Source organism: Cydia fagiglandana, chromosome 9 (genome assembly GCF_963556715.1).
Source record: "Cydia fagiglandana chromosome 9, ilCydFagi1.1, whole genome shotgun sequence".
Classification (NCBI taxonomy): domain Eukaryota; kingdom Metazoa; phylum Arthropoda; class Insecta; order Lepidoptera; family Tortricidae; genus Cydia; species Cydia fagiglandana.
The window spans coordinates 5836777-5844395 of record NC_085940.1 but is presented as its reverse complement, the minus strand read 5'-3'; positions in this window follow the sequence as shown (position 1 = coordinate 5844395).

Sequence of the window (7619 nt, the reverse complement as noted above, 5' to 3'; positions counted from 1 at the left end):
ATAAATATAGACATTGTTTTGCGTTTGAATTAAAAGAGTTAGGCTGTACTGATGCGGCAGAAATGTCTATTGAATTAAATAGCAAGCGCCCTGTAGTTTACCGCCCATATCGCTTATCGCACAAAGAACGCGAACAAGTTCGCAGTATGGTAAATGATATGTTAGATGCAGACATTATACGGGAGAGCGTTTCGGAATTTGCGAGTCCAATAATATTAGTACGCAAAAAGGATGGTAACATGCGCATGTGTGTTGACTATAGGTTACTTAATTCAGCTACGGTTAAGGAACGTTACCCGATGCCAGTAATCGAAGATGAGATAGCGAGGCTTTCGGGGCAGGCATATTTCATCACGCTTGACCTGGCATCGGGCTACTATCAGGTCCCAATATCGGAATCATCCAAAAGTCTGACGTCGTTTGTAACACCGGACGGGCAGTACGAATTTAATCGCATGCCCTTCGGTCTTGCAAACGCGCCCGCTGTCTTTCAGCGTATGATGAACCGGGTATTGGGATCAGCCCGTTATAACGAGGCTACTGCGTACATAGACGATGTGTTGATTTATGGCAAAACTAAAGATGAATGTCTAGATCGATTAGACAAAATACTGGGATTACTTGATCAAGCCAATCTGACGTTGAATCTGGGGAAATGTAAATTCTTGCGAGAGTCAATAGATTACCTCGGTTATGAAATAAGTGCTGCCGGTGTTAGACCGGGTGACAAGAAAATACAGTGCGTCTTAGATTTCCCTCGACCCACAAATCAACACTCGGTTCGACAGTTCTTGGGATTGGTTGGATATTTCCGCAAATTCATTAGACATTTTGCCCAAGTAGCGCACCCATTGTGTAAATTATTAAAGAAGGAGGCTGTCTGGTCTTGGACAGACGAACAAGAAAATGCGTTCAAGCTTCTGAAAGATAGACTTGTAGAGCGACCAATCTTAGCTATATTTGACCCCAATGCAGAGACAGAACTACATACGGACGCAAGCAAAGTAGAAATAGGCGGTATACTTTTGCAGCGCCCGCGAGGCAGTAATGATACTTTCCGTCCGGTTGCATTTTATAGCCGACAGACTAGCCCTGAGGAAAAACATTTCCATGCTTATGAGCTGGAAACTTTGGCAGTAATATGCTCCCTAAAGAAATTCCGCGTGTATTTGATAGGTCAAGATTTTAAAATCGTGACAGATTGTAGTGCTTTAAGGAGTACGTTTTCTAAACGAGATATCATACCACGTGTGGCCAGATGGTGGCTTCTCTTACAAGAATTTCAATGCTCTATCGAATACCGCTCCGGTTCCAAAATGACGCACGTGGATGCGTTGTCTCGTAATCCTATTCCAGATAAGGAAACACTTGACGCCTTAGATTCTTATCCATCAGTAATGTCCATTACTAGTGACGATTGGTTACAAACTCTTCAACTAGGGGACACTGAGCTAAATAGAATCAGGGACATTCTTTCGTCAGATATAGATGTTGAAGAGTTGAAAGACATTAAGGATAGCTACGTTATTCAGGACAATAAGCTGTACAAATGTATAGATGGTGATAAAAGCCAATTACGTTGGGTCGTTCCGAAGGGCGCGAGATGGCAGTTGTGCCGTCTCAATCATGATGAGATGGGTCACTTCGGTGTTGAAAAGACACTTGATCGAATTAAAAATACTTATTGGTTTCCGAAGATGGCAAAGTTTGTGAAAAAGTATGTGAACGCTTGTGTCCAGTGTGCTTACGCCAAGAAATCGTCCCATTCAAAAGAAGGACAGTTGCACGTCATTGAAAAGGTTGACATAATTTTTCACACCGTGCACATCGACCATCTCGGGCCCTTTGTGCGGTCGAAACGGGGAAACACCCATTTATTAGTCTTGGTGGAGGCCTTCACCAAATTTGTCTTCATTCGTCCTGTCAGGAATACGAATACCGCGAATGCAATACGAGCGTTACAAGATGTATTCTATACATTCAGGTTTCCAGACAGATTGATCAGTGATCGAGGTTCGTGTTTCACATCCAATGCTTTTCGTAGATTTTGTCTTGATAAGGGCATAAAGCATATTTTGAATGCCGTGGCGAGTCCGAGATCGAACGGGCAAGTGGAACGATACAATCGTTCTATCTTGGACTCACTGACGGCGCAAAACCTGAATCATGACGAGAGGGAATGGGATGAGAGAGTTGGTATTGTACAGTGGGGCCTTAACAACACGAAACAGAAGACAACCGGCAGGGCTCCTTCTGAGATCATGTTTGGTGTTTCAATGAACTCTGAGGTAGACCCGAGGCTTAATGAAGTTAGGCAGAGTTTACAAGAAAATAGTGACGTGACGGCTATACGAGAAGAGGTTAAGGATAAAATCAAGGAGAGCCAGATAAAACAAAAAGAGAATTTCGATAAAAATAGGAAACCTGCTAAAATTTACAAAATAGGAGACTTGGTTAAAATAACGAAGGTGTCTTTCAACAATGATGGCAAAAGCACAAAACTTATGCCATCATATATTGGTCCTTATAGAGTAGTTACAGTTTTAGGTCACGATCGTTATAAAGTGGCTGCTATTCCTGGCTTAACTGGTAGTAAACACAAACGAGCTACAGTTGTTGCGTCAGACCGCATGATGCCTTGGGTGCATATAGCTGCCCTTGAAGTTCAGGATAGCGATTCTCATGATGATATAAGTTGCTCCACGTCAGATGGTGATTATGATGCATAAACATTGTATTTATCGCACACGGCGATTGAATATGTCGATTTTGCTGTTATTATTATGTATATTATGGTTGTGGTTGGTACCAAGTATACGAATGTAGAAGTTTTCATGGATAAAGGTTTAATATGATTTGTTAATGATTGATTGTGGATAATGTTACGTTATGTTGAGCTGGATATTGTGATTTATTTTTGCTAATATGGATTGGCTAGCAAAATAAGATTTGTTAATATACTCGTGAGAATCGATGGGTTCACGAGATTTGCTTTGGTTGTGTTTGGGATGAAATACATTTTACTAGAATGGATGGGTTAGTAAAGTGATATTTCTTAAAATAATTGTGCCTCGTGAGAATGGATGGGTTCACGAGGTTGTGAAATTAATTTCGCTAAAAGAGAGAAAAAAAATGGAAAATTGAAAAGTTGATAAGCGAAAATCAAAAGAGAGAAAGAGAGAAATATAGATACATCTCCTTTGACAGTATAGGAGAATGGTTGTTTTGTTGATTACGTTGGATGGATTGGATAAACTAATGTTTAAAACATTTGTAATAATAATGTTGTTTTGATATTGATGTTCGTAATCATAATCATGACTTTAAATTAAATATTTTTGTAAACCCACGATGCTCTCACTTGCCGAGTGTAAGGTCAAGGTGTAGTTTGATTTAATACAACCACCCTGGCTTCGTGTATGGGGACATACACGCGGTCAGGATGGACGAGTGTAAGGTGATTTGACTAAACTAATAACACACACACACATACACACACACACACATACACACACACACATTACAGCATACACATTTCAGGTCATAATGGATTGCATACGTTGCGTACGTGGGCACAAAATAAATAATAGTACTAGGTACAGAAGACTCACTCTCTAACAAAACGTGTCTGTCACGATCAGCACAGATATGGCCGCTAGGTGACGACAGCGCCACGCGCGGCTTATGGCAAACCCCAAAATTGGGGTCGAACGCATGGAGTTTTAGCTACCTGTAGCAAAGAGACGAAATAGCGGAGTGAGCCACGCCTGACGTGGGATAAGTGTGTCCCGAGCTTAACACTTTACACACACACAAACACACACGCGAATATATAATTCAATCACGCTCAAGACTTAATTCCCACCGCCGGATATTGAAAGTCTAAAGATAAAATTAATATTAGGATACCTTCAAGCGGAGGTTAGTCGGAATGGGTTTTAGGTTGATTAAATTTGAATTGAAAATTATACTCTATTCGATTCGAGATTTTCTCATACGTAGCTATACGCCATATTTACACTTACGAGCAACTTGTTAAGAGGATTTTAAATTATAACGTGATGTTAAAAAATGTTAGCCTGGGAAGTTGATTGAGTACCTACCTAAAGTATTATATATTCTTGGTCACTTTACAAAAAACAGTGCCCAGTAGGGTGGAAAATGGACATACATGTTAGTAAACTGGAGATAACGGTCACGGTAAAGTGTCATTCTAAAGAACTTGCTAACTATGTAAACAAACCGCCATATTGAAACTGTCACTGAATGATGATTTCAGTATGGCGGTTTGTTTACATAGTTAGCAAGTTCCATAGAATGATTAAGTACTTTACCGTGACCGTTATCTCCATTTTATTAACATGCATGTGCATGTGCATTGTCTAACCTACTGGGCACCTCTTATAAAGTGACCAAGAATTTAGGAAAAGAAGGCCAACCAAAATAAACCTTAAAATCTTGAGGGCCTACCGCGAACCACGTTCGTCGTTGTTGCACTTGTAAATTCGTACGTAAGTGTGACAGGTCGAACGTGGTAGGCCTTCTGATATATTACTCTGATGATAATGGTATATTACTAGGGAATGCAATCTCGATCTCGCAATTTCAAGATCTCGCGAGATCTCGCAGGAATTTTCGAGATTCAATCTCGTTAACAGGAAATCTCGATTTTAGCAATCTCGGTCGAGATCTTGATTAATATTTTCGAGATCTCTAACGAGATTGAACGATTGATCCATGTGAATTACTTTGTTTTGAGTAATCTTTTTGACCTTAGGTTCATGTTGTTCAGGCAGTGCTATTGTATGCGGCCGGCTTCAGCTGACGATAAAAGCACTGTGGCGCGCTCTGTGCGGAAAAATCGGATAAACTTAACGTACCAGTCACAATTATTTATGATTTTTGCTCGCTTATCCTACATTTTTTTGTAAGTTGCTGAGTGCTTGTCAAAAATATCAACTGAGCATGTTACTGCCTCTGCTTACAATTTTGTAAAATTAATAGTACATTTCGATGCTAGTGCGGAAGGTATGTCATTACTTCACGAGTACCGAGTGGCAAGACTCGGGACGAGTGAAGAATGACATTTCCGCACGTGTATCGAACGACGTTTTTTAATACAGTTGCGAAAAAATAAGAAAAACATTGTTAATCGTACACTAAACAAAAGTGGTAACAGTGACAGCTCGGTTAGACGTCGTCTTTAAGTATATTATATCTCCAATATAATATACTTAAAGACGACGCTTATATTATCTTTCCAATCAGCGTGATCTGGTTAAGTACTAACCTTTATTTCTACTTTAAACTTGTATATATATATATATATATATATATATATATATATATATATATATATATATATATATATATATATATATTGTATTGTATTGTATGTATGCTAGTATGTATTTTATGTATTTTATTCGATAATATTATTTATGTATTTTATGAGTTGACAATACGTTAGTTTACTTTTTCTAAATATTACTGTACATCCCGTAAGTTTGTCTATCTGACCTGACTGGAGTTTTCCTCTCATCTAATCGAAGGTTAGCTGGAAGAGATCCCTTATAGGGATAAGTTCGCCTTTGTACTTCCATTACTGTAATTTATTTTTGTAAACCTGTGTTGTGTACAATAAAGTGATTACTACTACTACTACTACTACTATATCTATGGGCGTTTGGCAGCTATTCCGTTCCATTCAGTCAACTTATTAAGAACGGAATTTTCAATATTGAATATTAAAAAATAAACGTGTTATAATGATGAAGAGGTAAGTAATTAAATATGAAATATGTAATATTTTTCGTATTCTTACATTAACGGTAGGTTTTTATGCTGATTACGACGTTTAAAGGAAACTAATATTAACACTCATCAATAAGTAGTCGTGAATTGGAAAAAGTGTAAATTTAAAAAAAATGGAAAAGTAAAAAGCACTAGTTCGAGATAACCAACTTTCCGCACGCTAAACAGCTACGTAAAGTAGCACTTTTTGAGCTACTGTATTAAAAAAATAATTAATAGCACTTTTTCTTAATTACATGCAAATTAGAGCCACACATACATTATTAGATTTTTTTATAAAATAGATTGTTTTATATAATAAAATCACTTTTTTTTATGAATGTTTATTAATTTGAAGATCTTCAAAATAAAACATGACGTAGGTACTCTAAATATTAAGTAGTATATAGGGAAATTTTAGAGATTATTGCTCAAAATAACTCAATTTTAATTACTTTGTCAAATCTCGATCTCGTCGAGATTAATCTCGATCTCGAAAGTGTGACGGTCGAGATCTCGAAACACCCTATCTCGATTCAGATTTTTCGTGCGAGATCTCGAATAGCCAATCTTGGTGCGAGATTGTATTCCCTATATATTACAAATGGAAATTTCAAGTATTTCCTCCTCCATAATCCAAGAATTCCACGTCTTTCTACGAAAACATCACAATGTACGGGGGACTATTCACGTAGCCAAGTCGATACGACACGACACGGTTCTATGTGAAACGTATTGTACCCTTGTCGGTGACGGCTGACAGCTGAACTATTATTCTCGCCCCGATTGTGTTCAAAATGTACGCTTTAAATTATATTTTATTGTGTACCTTTGAATATGTAAGGTGTATGTAGATATGCGTACTAGAAAATATAATCTCATTTCAATTTATAATAATAGGACCTGGTGTTGACTAAAAATGGTTTCGTTTTGCTATTATGACCACGCATAGACCTAGTACTACATAGATGAGCTATACGCGTGCCTCCGTGAGGGACAAAACATACGCAAAGCGACAATATTAAAAACACGTTTTAATATTCCTGACAAATACCAAAAACAATCTACGTAATTCGGTCGGGTTAATTGTTGCCCACCATAAACCATACTAAATTTTTGGTGGGGAACAAACAAAAAATGAGACTGTGACAAGGACAAGCAATAATACCGCTTTCTCTGCTACTCCTACTGAAATTTCCATAAGTGCATCTCTTTCGCTCGTTTGGCCCCTCCCCCGTGTCATCTCTATATTGTTGTACCTATATGTGACCACGGGAGTAGTCAAATGATTAAATGCGGGTAGTTATTTGACTCAAACTCGTGCAACCAGAATAACCTCTTCAAATTATGTTTTATCCCTTTCTTACGGGGCAGAGGTGTACGGTTGGAGCCGGTAATAGTACATTATTGTCGAGGCTCGGAAGTAGCTACTTGCAGGCTGAGGGTTCGTTTTAAACGGACGACCTTGGGAGTCCGTTTAATTGAATCCGAAGCCAGCAAGTAGCCTTCCAGCCGAGTCATATATAGTGCTTTTCTCAAAAAAGGTGCAAGAAATATAAATATCATAGAAATATTTTACAAAAGCAACGTTCTTACATACAGGGTGAAATTTAAATCACTGGCCATATTCATTCCCGGCACTAGGTTACACTTAAGGAATCTATTTAGCGAAAAAAAAGAGTACACTTTTTTTTAATTTTCATTTTTCAATTTTTAAATATTTTCCACGAGTCGTGGTCACCCTATTACCACAAATGTAAACAAACCTAATAGTAGGTTTTAACAACAACATCAGCAAAACCCTTATCTGACCTTCACTAAACCTT